Source organism: Dromiciops gliroides, chromosome 3 (assembly GCF_019393635.1).
Source record: "Dromiciops gliroides isolate mDroGli1 chromosome 3, mDroGli1.pri, whole genome shotgun sequence".
Taxonomy (NCBI): Eukaryota; Metazoa; Chordata; class Mammalia; order Microbiotheria; family Microbiotheriidae; genus Dromiciops; species Dromiciops gliroides.
This window is the reverse complement of record NC_057863.1, coordinates 131,745,350-131,765,429: the sequence shown is the minus strand read 5'-3', so window position 1 is coordinate 131,765,429 and position 20,080 is coordinate 131,745,350. Positions and strand designations below refer to the sequence as shown.

The window sequence follows — 20,080 nt, the reverse complement described above, 5'->3', positions numbered from 1 at the left end:
TACAATGAGGAAATTAGAGTAGATCAATTATTCAATAAGCATTTAAGCACCTAATATGGTAGACACTCTTCATGATACTAAAATGATCTCTTTCACTTATTAGCCTTTTTATATTAGATAAGTCAACTTTTCTGTTCTTATTTATAAAACAAAGGGGATGGGGCAGCTAGGTGGCGCAGTGGATAGCCAAATAAGCCAAATGGAAAAGTAGGTACAAAAGCTCTCTGAAGAAAATAATTCCTTAAGAATTAGGATTGAACGAATGGAAGCTAATGACGTTATGAGAAATCAAGACACAATAAAGCAAATCAAAATGAATTAAAAAAAAAAAAAAACAGGCAATGTGAAATATCTCCTTGGAAAAACAGCAGACCTGGAAAATAGATCCAGGAGAAATAATTTGAAAATTATTTTATTACCTGAAAACCATGATCAAAAAATAGCTTAGACATCATCTTCCAAGAGATTGTCTGGAGAAATTTCCCTATTATTATAGAAGCAGAAGGTAAAATAGAAATTGAAAGAATATAACAATCAGCTCCTGAAAGACATCCCGAAATGAAAACATCCAGGAATATTATAATCAAATGACAAAGCTTGCATGTCAAGGAGAAAATATTGCAAGCAGCCAGAAAGAAAAAATTCAAGTACTGTGAAACCACAGTCAGGATAGCACAAGATCTATCAGGATTTGATCTCAGGTCTTCTAACTTCAAAGCCATTTTTGCCATTGAATGAACTTAGTATTAGAGCTAGATTTACAGGCTTGTTATGCTTTTCCTGAGAACCATCCTCAGACCACCAACTTTCATAGCATAGAGTACTGCAGGAGCTCACTTGTTCAAATGCTAATGTATGCTAAGATACAGAAAATCCAATCTTTCCCATTTATTTAGAATATTTTCCCCCAAAATCACATGTAAAAACATTGTAACATACATTTTTAAAACTGTGGATTCTAAATTCTCTTCCCCCACTCCAACCCCTGCCCTGTAAGAAAGAAAGCAACGCAATATATGTCATACATGTATACCCATGTAACACATTTCCAAATTTGCTTGTTAAAGAAAACAGAAAAAAACTGAAGAAAAAGAAATTATATGTGTGTGTATGTATATGTATATATGTTTGTGTGTGTATATATATATATGTATATATGTATTTTGTGTGTGTGTATCTGTATTCAGATACCATCAGTTCTTTCTCTGGAGATATATTGCATTTTTCATAAATCCTTCAGATGTGTCTTGGATCATTACATTGCTGAGAATAGTCAACTCATTCACAACTGATCATCTTATAATATTGCTCTTTATACACAGTATGTCTTACTTTGCATCAGCTCATGTAAGTCTTTCCAGGTTTTTTCTGAGAGCATCCTGCTCATCATTTCTTATAGCACAATAATGTTCCATCACAAGCTCATCCTACAATTTCTTCAGCCATTCCTCAATTTATTCACAATTTATTTATTCAATTTACATCTCATCACTTTCAAATTCTTTGCAGCATAAAAAGGATGCCATAAATATTTTTGTACATATAAGTCCATTAACTTTTCATTTTTTATCTCTTTTTGGATATTGACCTAGTAGTGGTATTCCAATCCTTCCATTCAACTCCAAAAGCAATCCTTTTCTCCACCAGAACAGTAGGAATAAAAGTAAACACAAAAATAAATAAATAAGATAGCAACTCGTTTCAAGATGACTTCTAACTGAAATTAACTGAAAATAAGAAGAAAATGAGGATGATTGGTGGAATGAAGCTGAGGTGCACCAAGCAGTGACCAGGTAAATAGCAGACATGGAGGGGAGTTGTACTATGCTGAGAGCAGGGCTAGAAATGCTGGTGGTGTCCACCACCTTTTAGGGACTCTCAATGAACAGAACAACTGGATCACCAGCCACTTTGCAGTTTTTGGAGGTGCTGGAATTAGATGTATCTGGACTTCGTCAGGTTACATAGCATTCTTTTTTGTTACATGGACCTTCTGTAAAGTAGACATTGGCAGGAGATAATAGTGTAGGGCTACAAGAACTACAGCCCATTTGCCTCCAAGGTTGTAGAAAGTAAGGAGTAAGGTTACATATGTGGGTGCCAACATCTGTTCACCCATCATTCATTCATGAAAGGAGGGTTTCTGGAAATCATGAAATCCAGATCATCAGGCAGGTGGGAAAGATTATTTGTGAAATGAAAAAGAGGTTCACTGAAAAAAAAAATTCTAAAATTAGAATTGAGCAAATGGAAGCTCCATGACACATCAAGAAGTAATTAAATAAAATGGAGAGTGAAAAAGTAGAAGAAAATGTGAAATCTCATTGCAGAAACAACTGAGTTGTAAACTAGAGTCCAGGAGACCATTAGTTTAAGAATTATTGGACTACATAAAGGCCATTATCAGAAGAAGACCATAGACATCATTATTCAAGAAATTATCAAGTTAAACTGCCCCAATATCTTGGAAGAAGAGAATAAAATAGAAATTGAAAAAAAAAAGTCTGCCAATCACCTCCTAAAGGATATCCCCAAATGAAAACTCTCAAGAATCTTATTTTAGTTGTATTTTCTAGAGCTCCAAGACTGAGGAGGAAATATAGCAAATATTCAACAAAAAAAAATTCAAATATTGTGGAGCCACAATTATATAACACAAAATTTATCAGCTTCTACATTAAAGAATCAGAGGGCTTGGAATCTGACATTCCAGATGGCAAAGAAACTAGGATTACAACACAGAATCACGTACAAAACGGAGTAAAATCCATCAGAGAAAACATGGATATTAAATGAAATAGAAGATTTCAAGCATTCTGAGAAAACAAAAACAGAGGCTGAATGTAAAATTTGACTTTTAAATCCGAGACTCAAGAGAAGTATAAAATTCTCTTTTATAGATAAGGAAACTGAGGATTTAGAGTTGATCAACATCCACACTCCTTGAGGCATTGTCGTTCAGAAAGCTATGGGGAAGTGCAGAACTAAACCTAAAGTTTCTCCTTCACTTTATTTCCTGTATATCTGGGTATTATGTCCTCTGAGGACCTCGATTTAAAATTGTAGTGACTTGCTAGTGAAACAACAAACCTTCACAGCTTCTGCTTAAGTAAGTGAATTCTCTTCCCTCCCTTTTCAAAAGTGAGGAAGGCTCTGGACTTCCCACTGTGTATGCTCAGCTGCAACACAAGCACTTGTTTGCTTGGACAAGAGAGATCATTTCCCATGCTTGCAAATTGCAGGTTGAACCAGATTATCCAATGTTAATTACCCTGGACATAAAAGAAGTTGATTCCACAATCATCTATTTTAAAGTGACTAATGAATTTCTAGTTCCAGATCCTCTTGATGAAGTTGAGGAAACTGATAGGAAACAGCAGAGAAAAAAAAAAAAGAAACTGAAGAGATGACTTGAAGTGTGACCTGAAGAACTGAGATAAGGATAGTTCAGGAAATCAATGATGTTAAGCCAAGATGAGGATAAGCATAAAATAGTGGTTCAGTTTACATACCAAAGAAAACAAGGTTAACAAGGAACATAACAACTGTGCAGGCATACCCTTTGATCAAACTCTGCCCCTTCCAGGCTTAGACCACAGAGATGGGACCACAAGGAAAATGTCCCATATGTACAAAAGCATTTATCTGAGATATTTTCTTAATGATCCAAAAATGGAAATCAAGGGGGTACCCACCTACTGGAATGGCTAAACATATTGTGATACGTGAATCCAACAGAATATTATTGTGCCAAAAAATGATGAAATGGGTAGTTTCCAGATAAAGTGCGAAGATCTCTATGATCTGATTCAGAGTGAAGTGACCTAGAGGAGGAGGAATGCACCAGGCATAGCAGAGGCTGAAGAAAAGGGCAGTTTTAGTGTGCTATATCCCTAGAGTCTGGAACTCTATCTTAGCTGGACTTTTTGTTCCAGGACTATGTGTCAAATTCTTGGGGAAGCTTTTTCTTCTTGTGGAGTTGGGTTCACATCTGTTCTGGCATGGGCACTTGGCATAGGGACTAGAACTGAGTTCAGCTACCTTCTTGGCCTCTCTGAGCAGCAAAGTTCCAGATGCCCTCTCCAGTACCTACAACTCCACAACTGTTGCCTCACCTACACCTGCCTGGGAAAGTGGAGACCTTCCTAACTTCCCTGTGCAGCCATTCCATCCATTTCCCCAGGCCACTCTTTAGTGGTCACCTCCAACTCCAGAGCAGTTGTATCAACCTTTCTGTTTTCTCCTTCACAATGCACTGCTTTCCTACACCCACCCACCCACACCCTGCAACTACACACAGATGTCTGATGCTCTGAGATATCTCTATTTCAAGGATGAATCCAGAGGGACAATGGTTAACTACCTGAGGTCATTCCTCAGTGATGAACATATTTTCATCCTCTTACTTCCTCCCCATCCATTATTCTGAACCCCAGTATGACATTGTTCAAACTCCCCATTCTCTGTCCATCACTGACTACTTCCTTATTCCCATCCTCCTCAACCCAACTCCTCCTTCACCTAGTGTCTACTCTAAAGCCACCCACTTCTTCCACTGTGATATCTGGCTTTTAAAAAACAACCAAAAAAACAAAAAAAAAAAAACCTAGTTCTTATCTTAAACATTTTTTAAAATTCTCATTCCTCGTACATCTTGCACTGATTGAGAATTGGCTCATCCTTATGATAGCACATCCCTGGCCATCCTTTCCAGCACTGGTTGTACTTGCACTTTCATTCATTCCCCACCCAATTTGTTCAGTCTCAACTCACTGGTCTTAGTGGGGGAGTCAATATCCCCTGCTCTCTATTAATATTTCCAGGTTCTTTCTCTACAACTATCACTTGGCTCCTTTAGAGTTTATTCAATTCATATTAATGATCCAATCAAGATTCTGGTGGCTGTTGTCTACTTATTTCCAGGACACTCTCCTTCCTCAATTTGTTTAGCGGATTACTCAGCCTTTCACTTAATCTCTCCAACTCCTGCTCTCAGACTAAGAGACATTATCATACATATTCATACTAATGGAGACACCTTAACTTCAACTCCTCACCCATTTACCATGACCTACTCTTCCATCCCACCTTAACTACACCCAGAGATGGTCTTGATCTTCCTGTCACCTGCAAGTATTCCATTTCCATGTTCATGAACTTTGAAACTCCTTTATTTGATCATAATTTGTTGTCATTCCACTTCTTTTGCTTTGCAACCACCAAACTCTGTTCTTTATCCTGTGTTGTTTAAAAATCTAAATATGGGTTCTAATCTGTCCACCCCCCCCCAGTTTTGGGGGAAAACTGGCTAAAATCACTGAAAAATTCACCAAGAGTTTAGACTTTTAAGGGTTTATTAAAATATATAAAACAGTAAAGAGAGAGAAAGATTGAGAACAGGTTTCTTATAGCATGGAAATCCTAGCCTTCCTAACCGCCCACCTGAAGTCCTGCCACCACGCCCATGTTTCGAATGAAAAAGGAAAGAGCCCCTCCACCAGTGTCCACTTCCTACTTCGTGTTAACCTCCCAGAAATGGGAGGCTGCTCAAGTTGATTGGCTGGTAGCTTTGATAGACAGTACCCATGAGCAAATGTCACTTCCTGACACCAAGGAATTTGACCACATGGCTTGTCCTCAGACGTCTTCTCCTAATGGGGGAGGTTTCCTATGGTAACTTTCCAGCAGGTGGCATCAGTCTAGTCATTACAATCCTCACCAGTTGAAATTTTTTCTCTCCCCTTTTCTTTACTGCTTGACTTGCCTGACTTCCTTCAAGTCCCAACTAAAATTGCACCTCATATAAAAAGCATTTACCAGGCATTCTTAATCTTAGTGCCTTGCCTGTGATAATAATTCCTATTTGTCCTGTGTATGTATTGTTTTTGCAAAGTAAAATTTTTTCTCATATTCTCTCCTTGTAGGGAGCATCTGTCTTTTGCCTTTCTATAATCCCTAGCACATAGTACAGTAACTTAGCATATAACAGGCACTTGATAAAATGTTTGTTGACTTTGAGTGAGCAGAACTAAGAGAACAATTTATTCAATGATGGCATTACAGAGGAAAAATAATGGAAAGACTTCACATTACTGATCAAGAAGACTGAGGATGAATAATGTCACCCACCTTATTGTAGATGGCCAGGAATATGTATATATACACAGATATAACATATGCATATGCATATATTTATACATATAGATATTCATGTATGTATATGTATATAAAGCATGCAAACTGTGTTTTTATTCATAAAACATATATGTATATTGTGTATTATGTGTATGCATGTATAGTATATAATTAATATATGTATGTATATACCCATTTAATTATTTTATAAATATTTGTATATAATTTATATATTTGTATATGTGGATATGTTATGTATTGTGGGGGGGCAAATTTAATATCTGAAGAGTTATTTGGGTGGCTCGCCTACATACTGGGGTCTCAGACATAATGAGGGACTCTAGGTTTAAGCTCCCTCCCCTCAGAAACTGCCCTTTTTAGATATCTTCTCCTAGGCCAATAAGAAAGGAGCCTTACAGCCTCTGTTCCACAGATGTAAGTGCATGCATGTGTGCATTCCTGTATGTGTATGTGTGTATGTATATATGTGTATATAGTATAATATATTTTATATTATAAATATATAACTATATTATAAATAATATAATATATGTGTATGTATATAAGTATATGTGTGCATATATGTGTATTGTGTATATGTATGTATATCCATATGCAGTGTGTATATATACACATATAGTGTATATGTACATACATATATGTGTGTACATATGTACACAAATATGCTGGATTTTTTGGTGTTTTGTTTAATGTTTGATGTGTTCATTTAATGTTTGGTCATAGGTTTAAAAAAATAGTTGTCCAGGGAGGGGGTACATGATATGAGGGAAAGGTGATAAATGTTTGTAAAATTAAAAAGAATAAGAATGATGAAGATAATGGTGATTGATGATGATGACAATGACAACAATAATGTTTCTCCTGTGTTCTCTAAGCTACCAACGTTTCACGAAGGATACTTTCAATGAACTTACAGAGGATGACTTTTTCATCTTAACATTTTCTTCAACTATAAAAATGAGTCATTTTGTCCATTTGGTCCATAGAACATTTCATATACAAAGAATGAAAACAAAATAGCAATTTCTTCCAGCACCATTTTTTTTCTCTGAACCTCATTAACATGGAGAATTGTAGGAGGAGGAGGATTATAATATAGTATACTTTTTAGTTTTATAAAATGCTTCTATTAACTTCACCCTAGTAGGGAGGCAGTAGAAGGGCTCAGCCTCATACAGATGACAAACATGAAACTGATATAAATTGTGACTCTTTTACATGGTGATGCAGCTAATAAGTGACAGAGCTGGGCTTTGCTTTAGAATAATGCTACCTTGCAAAAAAGCCTCCTGTTAAGTCCTCTGGGTAGAATGAGAGTCTGTGCTGTGCTCCATCAGGTCAAATACTGGGCAATATTTGCTTTGTATTTCACATATAATAATGCCATAAGGTTCTGCATATGGTAAGTATTTAACATGGCATATTGAGTTGAAAAACATTAAGAATACTTTAGAAATAATGCTTAAATTTCTTCATTTCTAGCTCTTACCACACACCACTGGGATTTTATGGAGGGAACACTAACAAGAACATATATATATGTATATGTGTGTGTGTGTGTGTATTCTTTAAAAAATAAAAACTTGTAATATGCATGTTTAAATTATGGTAATTTTGAAAGGGGCAGCGAGGTAGCACAATGGATAGAGTGGATAGTCAGGGAGACTCATCTTCCTGAGTTCAAATCTATCCTCAGACACTTGCTAGCTATATAACTCTGGGCAAGTCACTTAACCTTGTTTGTCTCAATTTCCTCATCTACAAAATAAGCTGGAGGAGGAAACTTCAAACCACTCCAGTATGTTTGCCAAGAAAACCCCAAATAGTGTCATGGAGGTCAGACATTACTACCACAAAAGTGGGCAGAAGGAAGAAGAGGGTTTAGTCCTGTCATTTCCTTGGTAGAGGAAACTTCATCTACCAATGCAAATAGACAACTATTGTGTAATATATATTTGTAGAGATTATATCAATACATAAGAAAGTGTGGGGGTATGTGTGTATGTGTATGTGTATGTTTATGTATGTATGTATGTATATATGTATGTATATATATATATATATAGAGAGAGAGTGACAAAGGTATTGGAATGTATGGAATTTTCAGGGAAGTCTAGCACTGAAGTGTGAATGCTTGTTGAGCCCTTTTCCAGATTTCTTATCAACCTTTGTCACCTAACTCTCACTTGTGACTCCAAGAAGCTGTAGCATTGCAGTGACCATATCTTGGTAATACCATCTTTGAAGGTGGACAGAGACTTGAAGCTAACTGACAGGCCTGAAAGTCATCTGTGAGTTATAAAGGGATGTCTATCCCAAGCATATAAAGCCTATCCCTGGTCAAATAGAAAGATGACAATAATTTGTTCTGATGGCCATTGGACATTGTGGAGTACTTAGAACTTGGTCAGATGTGAAGATTCTAAGGTCATTCATTGCATCTTGTGCCATGGCCAGTCATCTTGATTTTTGTGTTATGATGGGAAAAAACAATAAGGATGAGAACTTTGTACATCTCTGCCTCATACAAATCCAACTCACTTGCAAGTAAGGACATCACCTTGTGATGTTATCTGTCCTCTTAAAAATGAAGGACAAACAACAATTTTTTGAGACTTGCTTAGGACCTTTAAAAGTTAACTACTTAGGGGGCAGCTAGGTGATACAGTGGATAAAGAACAGGCCCTGGATTCAGGAGGACCTGAGTTCAAATCCAGCCTCAGACACTTGACACTTACTAGCTGTGTGACCCTGGGCAAGTCACTTAACCCTCACTGCCCTGCTCAAAAATAAAAAAAGTTAACTACTTATACAGCATTATCAGTATGTATAAGGGCAGAATTTGAACTCAGGTTATCCTGACCCGAAGAGAACTTTTTTTTTAATCCAAAACACTATGCTGCTAATCCTCACAGATGTACACATAACCAAATATGGGTACTCAAAATATAAGCAAATAAAGGAATGTCTCTATATTTTAGAGACACTGCATTTTAGGAATTCTTTTCTTCATAATATAGATGGGAAAAAGTGAATAAAATTTCAAAAGTGACAGGTAGAGTGTACTAGCTGGAGGTAGAACACAGCTCTGGACCTTAATGGGCTTAATTACTCAAGAACAATTTCAAATATTTTAATTGCTATATTGTCCTGTTTTATATGATATTGACATTCAAACCGGAATGCCTTTAATGGTATAGTCTAGCACATACTCTAGCTAAGAGAAATGTTATTTGAAATTATTGGACAATTTCTAAGGGATTCTTAGTTTGGAAGAAATCAAGGCAACAGGCATTGAAAACACCAGAAATCAAAAGTATTTGAACATTTCATCTTATGTCCAGTCAAGCTCTGGGTATTAGGTGACAACCAGTATGTATCTATGTATGTATGTATGTATGTATGTGTACACAGTATGAGCTCTATATGAAGTCATGCTTTATCCCCTTAACATTACTTAATCTTTTTTATGTATATATGCAATCTGGAAAATAACAGTTTTCTTTTTCAAAAAAATATTAATAAGCCTACAGTGTTGATACATGCACTACTAATTGGAGTAAATCGTTTTAGCATCATAAGCTAACTCAGCCTAGGAATCTTTCCTGTTTAAACTGGCAGAGCTATTAAATGTTAACAGTCTTCTCCCTTTAACTAAGTCTTAATTAAACTTCCTACATGTCACTATGCTTTATAATTATGGAGCAAGTAGAAGGCCCTTGGAATACACAGTCCTTTGTCTCTCCCTTAATTCTCTTTAAATTGTTTTTGCTCTTTACCCAGGTACACAGGTAGTCCTTAGCAATAGCTACCTGCTTAACTTATCTTTAATCTCTACCTTTCTAAGTGCCTTATCCTAACATACAGATAAAAATCAATTTCCCTTTTTGGGGAAAAACCCACAAAGATAAATAAGCACTGAACCTGGGAGAAAGAGTATTATATATGGCTGATAGACCCAAAGACCTGTCAAATTATATAAAATCTTAGGCTAGAAATGCTGGATTTCCTCACTGAAAAAATTCACAAATTCAGGTTACAGACAAGATCCTAAATATAATTTTCTCTTTCAGGCCATTCCAAGTATAGGAACATATCAAATTTAGGCTTAATTCTCAGACTTCAGCAAAAAGAATTGATGTATTTTCTTATAAGTCTTGTCATTTTTTCAATCAAACTGATCTTAAATATTGAAGAACTGTCAAAGTAACTTCAGGTTGACATTGGAATGCATTCATTACTGAAATTGTGGCTATTCAATGAGCACAGAAGATACTTTCCACAGCAAAAATGGTGACCCCTTAGGATTCCCCTTGTTTTTATTTATCTAACAATTGGATGAAATACTATTTTAGGATACAAAGCTCAGTAAAAAGTTTGGCTAGAATGACATTTCAGTGTGCTGTATGATATTTTGGTCCCCATCTTTCTTACTCTTAGCTTGCTGTTATCTGTGGTCACAACCCATTTCCTATTTTGCAAACTGGTGTCACTTTTATATGTGCTGAATTGCCAGTACTTAGGTCAGTGCCTTATATATGGTAGGCTCCTTTAAGATGTTTTTTGAATTTAAGTGAATTTGAATTGAATATCAACTGTCAGTGTGACAAATGACTTAATCATAGAATTATAGGTTTTGGAGATCTAAAGAATACTTGATATCATCTTGCACAGTCCTCCCATTTTATTGTTGAAAATATAGAAACTCATATGAGACTTGATTATGAATGAAAGAGCAGTGATATTCCATCTTTTTTGGAATGGCTATAACAACTACCCTAACCAAGAACTAAAGAGGTTAAATAACTTGACCAATACCATAGAGCTAATAAAAAGCAAAGTCAGGAATAGAATTCAAGTTTGACAACTAATATTCTTTCAATCGTGTCTATCTGTAGTTCCCGGGTTTTCTATATATTGCTCTGTAGTTTCTAGATCTTCTCTGCCAGAGTAGAACCTAGAATCACAATTAGAAAAATACTCAGAATCTCCAAATTCTCCAAACATGCCAGGGCAAAAGCAAATCTCTGAATCTGAACCCACCTCTTACAGGAGAGTCAATAGTTCAACAATGCTCTCAACACCTCAACAACCAGGATTCTTATTCTCTACTCCCCAGTTTCTCTCTCTCAGGTCCACCAGAAATATGGAGGTAGTTTCTATATTGGTACCTCCTAGGGATTGTTAAAGGATAGCATCTGGTTTTGAGTGATTGCCCTAAAACAGGTTTAGGGTTTCAGGGTTGCTTCTGAAGTTATTCAGAAGACTTCAGCTATCAGCCTGAGTTATCTGCAATAGCAACTCTAGAACTTTTAGTAGCAATGTCTTTGTTAGCACAAGTACTTGAGTAGTTTGTGCCACTACCCTGCCCATTATCTGGCCTCTCAGGACCTATGTTTTCACTTATATAGAAAATTCTGAGCCAGTTGCCTTGCCTTCTTCTATCTTTCTGTTTCCTTCTCTGAGCTTCATCATGAGAATGGATGTTTTGGGGCCTGAAGGTTACCTCATTGGACAATCATGAGTTTTCTTGTTCCAACAGATATTATATTCCTGAGTTCAGGGGTTGGACACTAGCCTCCTGTAAGGAAAAGGTGCATTGTCTCAGAGAAAGAGAAAGGGATCTTTTCTAGAAGGCTGTCAAATAATTATAGAATTAAAGCAGTATCATTATGGGACAAGAAATTTGGAGCTGGTCAATCATCCCTGGTAATTATTGTGAGTTAGGGGGTTGTTCAGATAGCACAAGTCTGAGGGGATTAGGAAGTATTCCTTTTGAAGTCCCACAAAATGTCTTTACCTTGGGTGAATGGAAAGATGGTGTAAGGAATTCAATGGACTATTTGACTGATCTATGTTTGTCTATGGTCTATGGTTAGTCTTAGATCTTATGTGTTTTTAGTAGTAGAAGAAATAAAGAAATGATTGCTGTCTCATGTCTGATTCACAAATTATTCATTGAATATGTTCAAGCAATTCATTTTATTCTCATTAGGGGAGTGTAGACATAATCTATTTCAAAGTATTATTCATATTTTCCAAGGTTATTGTGCTCTGGGGTACAGAAAGCAAACTAAAGAAAGATGCTTGGGATCAATTTCCAGTATAAAACCACATCTTTTTGCCACCAGGTGGCACAGGAAAAGAAATTTCAACTCTGATTAATAGGTAGTAGGGAGTCATGAATATTTTTTAGCTATGGTGGAATGTTGGCGGATATATACCCCCAGGGAATATAAGTCTGGCTACAGTATTAATTAATTTATTTTTAAATAATAATAAACATTTTATTTCTCCCCACCCCCCTGTTATCTCCTCTCCCTGAGGCAGTAAGCAATCAGATATAGGTTAGAAACGTGCAGTTATGTATATTATCATATCAGTAATTTTGTCTAAGAAAACTTGAATAAAAGAAAAAATGAGAGTGAAAAATAGCATGCTTCAGTCTGTATTCTATCAATATCAGTTCTTTCTTTGGAGCTGGATAGTATGCTTTATCATTAGTCCCTTTAGGTTTGTCTTGGATCCTGGTATTGCTGAGAATAGTTGCCATTCACATTTTTACCTCAAATAATATTGCTGTCACTGTTTGCAAGGTTCTCCTGGTTCTGCTTACTTCACTATAAATCAGTTCATACAAGTTTTTCCAGAGCTTTCTGAAATCAATCTGCTTGCCATTTCTTACAGCACAATAATATTCCATCACATTCATATACCACAAATTGTTTAGCCATTCCCCAATTGATGAACATTATTTTGATTTCTAATTCTTAGACATTACAAAAAAGGGCTACTATAAATATTTTTGTACAAAAAAAGTCTTTTTCTCTTTTGGGTGGGATGTCTCTGGCATTTAAACCTACAAGTGGTATTGCTGGATCAAAGGGTGGTATGCACAGTTTTAGAGCCCTTTAGGCATAGTTCCAAATTCGCTCTCCAGAATGGTTGTATCAGTTCACAATTCCACCAACAATTGATTAGTGGCCCAATTTTCCCGCATCCACTTCAACACCCAATATTTTCATTTTTTGTTATATTTGCCACTCTGATAGGTATAAGGTGAAACCTCTATGTTATTTTAACTTGGATTTCTCTGACCAATAGTGATTTAGGGCATTTTTTTTTCCATATGACTATACATAGCTTTGATTTATTTTTATGAAAACTGCCCATTTATCAATCAAGGAATGATTGTATTATTATAAATTTGACTCAATTATCTATATATGTGAGAAACAGGACCTTTATCTGAGATACTTGTTTCAATAATTCTTTCCTAGTTTTCTACTTTCCTTTTAACCTTGGTTGCATTTGTTTTGTTTGTGTGAAAGCTTTTTAAAATTTTATATAATCAAAATGATCTATTTTACATTTTGTATTGCTCTCTATATCTTTTCTGGTCCTAAATTCTACCTCTGTTCATAAATCTGATAAACTGTTACTTCTCTTAATTTGCTTACGGTATCATCCTTTATGTGTAAATTGTACCAATTTTGGCCTTATTTTAGTACATGATGTGACATGTCAGTCTATACCTAGCTATTGCCATACTGTTTCCAGTTTCCCCACCAGTGCTAGTCAAATGAGGATTTTTTCCTCCAAAAGCTTGGATCTTTGGGTTTATCATATAATAGGTTACTATAGTCATTTACCATACTGTAATTCATGTCTCTTCTATTCCACCACTTCTCTATTTCCCATCAAGTACCAGATTGTTTTGATAATTATTTCTTTGAAATCTGATACTGGGTCCCTCCCTCCTCCTCCCCTCCCTGCCCTGCCCCAGCCTGACTCACTTTGCCACAGCGCCTAGATTGCCATCCCCTTTCTCTGCAGAATCACCATACTGGGCAGGATCCTGTACACATACCCTAAAAACTGTCGGGCCTTCAGGCTCTCATCGCTGCACAGTACAGTGGGGCCCAGATCCACGTGTTGTCCGCACCTCCCCACTTCCATTTTGGCCAGACCAACAGCACCCCCGAATTTCTCCGTAAATTTCCTGCTAGCAAGGTCCCAGCATTCAAAGGGTAGGTGAGGCGAGTTCTTTGGCTACAGGACGCCCGCCTGAAGACTCGGACTTTCCTGGTGGGGGAGCGTGTCACTCTGGCTGACATCACCGTTGTGTGCACTCTCTTGTGGCTCTATAAGCAAGTCCTAGAGCCATCCTTCAGGAAGGCCTTTCCCAACACCAACCACTGGCTCCTCACCTGCATTCACCAGCCCCAGTTCCGGACGATCTTGGGAGAGGTGAAGCTCTGTGAGAAGATGGCACAATTTGATGCTAAAAAGTTTGCCAAGAGTCAGCCCAAGAAGGAGGTCCCAAGACAAGAGAAGGGACAGCGAGAAGAGAAGCAGAAGGCCCAGGAAGACCGGAAGGAAGAGAAGAAGGCAGCTGCCATGTCAGCCCCATTAAAGAGATGGATGAGTGTGAGCAAGCTCTGGCTGTGGAGCCCAAGGCCAAGGATCCTTTTGCTTAGCCGCCCGAGAGGACCTTTGTGTTGGATGAGTTTAAGCGAAAATACTCCAAGGAGGACATGCTGATGGTGGCCCTGCCATACTTCTGGTAGCACTTTGACAGCAACAGCTGGTCCCTGCGGTATACACCTAGTATCCCTTCCCCCAGGAACTCAGCCGGACCTTCATGAGCTGCAACCTCATCACTAGCATGTTCCAGTGCCTGGACAAGCTGAAGAAGAAGTCCTTCACCAGCGTCATCCTCTTCGGGACCACCAACAACAGCGCCATTCGGGAGTCTGGGTTTTCTGGGGCCAGGAGCTTGCCTTCCCGCTACACCGAGATTGGCCGGTGGAATCCTACACGCAGTGCAAGCTGGATCCCAGCAGTGAGGAGGCCCAGACAATGGTCAAAGAGCACTTCTCCTGGGAGGGTGCTTTCCAGAATATAGGCAAACCCTTCAAACAGGGCAAGAACTTCAAGTGAACACCCCACTGCTTCCACCACCTAGCGGCATGCTTCCTCCTCTGAAGGGAGTGCCAGTCATTAAACGAAACTGATCACAATCAAAAAATAAATAAATAAAATTCTGATACTGATAGAACACCTTCTTTGACATTTACTTTCATTGATTCCTGACTATAGTATTTAGGATGGATCAGATAGAAGAAATACTAATGTTGGGAAGAACTGTTAGGAGGTTATTATACAAAATGTCCTCTCTTTTGATAGTGGCTGAATGAAGAAAAAGGAAGCAGAAATAAAAATAGTGTGATATGAAATTATCAGAATTGGGTAAATAATTGCATATGAGAGTTGAAAAAATTGGGACAAAAACTACAAAAATTTCCACATGTAGGAAAACAGAAGACTGCTTATGCTGCTAAAATAACAATTGATATGGTAGGTATTTTCATTCACGGATTATAAGTTTTCATTTGTTATAACTATGCATGTGTCTAATTAGATCACCTCTCTGAAGCAGCCAGCTGTAAGTAGTCTGTGGAGATATTATTCAAACTGAAAATTAGAGATGATGCAATTGTACATAGAAAAGGTTGTCATTTCTCTTATCACAATAATAAAAATGGTAATATTTAGTGAGTAAAAATGTAAAAGTCAAAAGGATAGTTGCTTCTTTATTCTAGAGTAACTGTGTTTCTAAATACAGTTTCTGAAAGGTTACCTTCAAACCATCCAAGGACACAAGTAAGGAAAGGAAAAGCAGGAGGAAGCTATCTGGTAATATATTTTCTACATCAATGTTTCTATTTCCTTATGAAAACCCAAGGTTCAAATTTAGCCAGGGTAGTCCAAGTTAAACAATCCCTTTAAACAAAAGAAATGTTTCATATAGTGCAGGTGTTTTCTGCTTTCCTAATCTCTCCCCTCTTACTAAAATAATGGTGATCAGGGAGTCAGAGCAAAGATGGCAGAAGAAAGGCGGTAACTTGCCTGAGCTCTCCCCAAGATCCCTCCAAATACCTTCAAATAATGCCATTCGAAAATTCCTTGGGCAGCAGAACCCATAATAATCGAGGGTGAAATAATTTTTCAGCCAAAGACACCTTAGAAGGCCAGCAGGAAAGGACTATTTTACCAGGGTGAGAATGGAGTTCACGAAGATGGCAGAGAGGAGCCAGCAAGTTGCTTGAGCTCTCCTTCTGTTCCCTCAAAAAGAACATTAAATCAAGCCTCTGGACAGATTCTGAAATTACAGAACCTGCAAAGTGACAGAGAGATACAGTCTTCTAACCAGAGATAATGTAGACGACTTCAGGAAAGGTCCGTCTCACTCAGGCAAAATTGGGTCACAGCTCACGGAGGCAGTGCAGCGCTGAGGGGGTCGGGACAAATCAGCAGGAAGCTGTGGGCCACAGCTGAGCAACTGAGGCCCCTGGATCCTAGCTCAACAAGATGGTGGCATAGCAGGACAGTGGTGAAACCCACCTGCACCAGGCAAGAGGGCAGGTTGCCACCTGGAGGACTATGCACAGGACAGGCACGAGTAGGCCTGGCCATTCCAAGAGGTTGGGAGCAAGCACCAGGGCAGTTAGAAATCCATAAGCCACAGAGGCCTCAATGTAGAAAGCCAGTGACACAGCCCCTATACCCCAGCACAAGAAGCTTGAAACAGGGACCCTGGTGCCCCCAGAGTAGACCTCAACATAAAAAAATAATAATCAATAAATAAGCTGTAGTATGAGTAAGAAACAAAAAAGAGCTCTCACCATTGAGAGTTTCTGTATCTACAGGGAAGAGGCAAACACAAACTCAGATGAGGACAATACTGTCAAATTGCCTACATGCCTCAAGAGGGAAGATGAATTAGTCTCATAAACAAAAAACTTCTTGGAAGAGCTCAAAAAGGATTTTCAAAATCAATTGAGAGAGGTAGAATAAAAAATGGGGAGAGAAATGAAAGAAACACAAGAAAAATTATGAAAAAAGAATCAGCAGCTTGGAATAGGAAGCACAAAGATTGACTGAAGAAAACAATTCCTTAAAAAATTCATCTAGGGCAGCAAGGTGTCACAGTGGATAAAACATCAGCTCTGGATTCAGGGGGACCTGAGTTCAAATCCAGCCTCAGACACTTGACACTTACTAGCTGTATGACCCTGGGAAAGTCACTTAACCCTGATTGCCCTGTAAAAAGAAGAAGAAGAAGAAGAAGAAGAAGAAGAAGAAGAAGAAGAAGAAGAAGAAGAAAATTCATCTGGCCAAATGGACAAAAGGCACATAATCTCACTGAAGATAACAATGCCTTAAAAATTTAAATTGGACAGTTGGAAGATAATGACTTGACGAGACACCAGGAATCAGTCAAGCAGAATCAAAAGAATGAAAAAATAGAAGAAAATGTGAAATACCTAATTGGAAAGACAACTGACCTGGAAAACAGATCGAGGAGAGACAATTGGAGAATCAATGGACTACCTGAAAGCCATGATCAGAAAAAGAGTCTAGACACCATATTCCAAGAAATTATTATGGAGAACTGCCCTGACATTATAGAATCAGAGGATAAAATTGTCATTGAAAGAATCTACCTTGGGGCAGCTAGGTGGCATGGTGGATAGAGCACTGGTCCTGGATTCAGGAGGACCTGAGTTCAAATTTGGCCTCAGACAATTAACACTTACTAGTTGTGTGACCCCGGGCAAGTCACTTAACCCCAATTGCCTCACCAAAAAAAAAAAAAAAAAAGAAAAGAAAGAAAGAAAGAAAGAATCCACCCATCACTTCCTGAAAGAGAACCCAAAAGGAAAACTCCAAGGAATATTGTAGCCAAATTCCAGAATTATCAGGTGAAGGAGAAAATAATCCAAGTAGCCAAAAAGAAACAATTTCAATATCATGGAGCCACAGTCAGGATTATGCAGGACCTGGCAGCTTCAACATTAAAGGATCACAAGGCTTGGAATATGATAATCCAGAAGGCAAAGGACCTTGGATTGTAGCCAAGAATCTATTCCCCAGCAAAACTGGGTAAAAGGGAAAAGATGGACATTCAATTAAATTGGGAAATTTCAAGTTTCCTGATGAAAAGACCAGAACTGAATAGAAAATTCAATATTAACATAAAAGACTTAAGAGAAGTTTAAAAAGATAAACAGGGTGGTGGGGGGGGGGGGATGTTACTCAATAAGGTTAAACTGTTTATATCCCTCCATGGGAAAAATAATACTTATAACTCTTGAGAACTGTATATTTGGGCAAAGAGAAGGATAACACACAGAGGGTATAAGTATAAACTATCTTTGATGTGATGATATAAAGAAAATTAAGGGGTTAAAAAGTAGTTTATTGGGAGAAGAAGAAAGAAGAAGTGGAATGGGGTAAATTACATCATATGAAGAGGTGCAAAAAACCTATTACAATAGAGGGAAAGAAGGGAGGGGTGAACATTGTTTCAACCTTACTCTCACTAGATTTGATTCAAAGAGCGAATAACATATACATTCATTTGGATAAAGAAACTTAGATTATTCTTTAGGGAAGTTAAAGGGTAAGGCGGAAAGATGGGTACCGATAGAAGGGAGGGCAGAAGCAAGGTCGAACATGGTAAAGAAAAGGTCGGGGGGAAAGGGAGGGCAGATTGGGGGAGGCAGGGGTAAGAAGCAAAACGTTGGTGAGGAAGAATAGAGTGGAATAAGTGGGGAAATGTACAAAGGGGATAAATTGAATGGAGGTGAATAGACAGTAATAATAACTGTGAATGTGAATGGAATGAACTCTGCCATAAAACAGAAGTGGATTAAAAACCCGAATTCTACAATATGCTGTTTACAAGAAACACATCTAAAGCAGAGAGATACACACAGAGTAAAGGTAAAAGGCTGAAGCAGAATATATTCAGCTGATTTTGGTATCAACACTATATTTGTGTCATAAAAACGACTTTGGTAGAACTCCTTCTTCAACTATTTTTCCAAATAATTTGTATAATATTGGGAATAATTGTTCTTTAAATGTTTAGTAGGATTCACTTGTAAACCTATCAAGTCCTGGAGATTTTTTCTTAGAGAGTTCATTAATGGCTTGTTCAATTTCTTTTTCTAATATGGGCTTATTTAAGGATTTTATTTCCTCTTCTGTTAACCTGGGCAATTTGTACTTTTTAAAATATTTATTGATTTCACGTAGATTGTCAAATTTATTAGCATACAATTGGACAAAATTGTTCCTAATTATTGCTTAAAAGAGATAAGGAAGGAAACTACATCTTGCTAAAAGGTATTATAGATAATGAAGTAATATCAATATTAAACATGTATGTTCCAAGTGGTATAGCATCCATATTCTTAGAGGATAAGTTAAATGAGTTACAAGAGGAAATAGACAGTAATACTATACTAGTGAAGGATCCGAATCTTCCCCTCTCAGAATTATATACATCTAGCCACAAAATAAATAAGAACGAAGTGAAAGAGGTTAATAGAATATTAGAAAAGTTAGACATGATAGATGTCTGGAGAAAATTGTATGGGGATAGAAAGGAATATACCTTTCTCTCAGCAGGACATGACACCTTTTCAAAAATTGACCATGTATTAGGGAACAAAAACATCATAGTCAAATGTAGAAAGACAGAAATAGTAAATGCATCCTTCTCAGATCATGATGCAAAAAAAAATTATATCTAATAAAGAGCCATGGAAAGGTAGACTGAAAATCAATTGGAAACTAAATAATTACATTCTAAAGAATGAGTGGCTCAAACAACAAATCATAGAAACAATCAATAAATCATCCAAGAGAATGAAAATATACCAAAATCTATGGGATGCAGCCAAAGCAGTGCTTAGGGGAAATTTTATATCTCTAACTGCTTACATGAATAAAAAAGAGAAAGAGGAGATCAATGAATTGGGCATGCAACTTAAAAAGGTAGACAAAGAACAAATTGAAATTCCCCAATTAAATACTAAATTAGAAATCCTGAACATTAAAGGATATATTA

At 37.3% G+C, this 20,080-nt stretch overlaps 1 pseudogene; it reads left to right on the top strand.

Moving 5' to 3' along the window:
- The first annotated feature begins 1,881 nt into the window (after nucleotides 1-1,881).
- LOC122747225 lies at nucleotides 1,882-15,099 on the top strand (annotated as a pseudogene).
- Nucleotides 15,100-20,080: the final 4,981 nt, after the last annotated feature.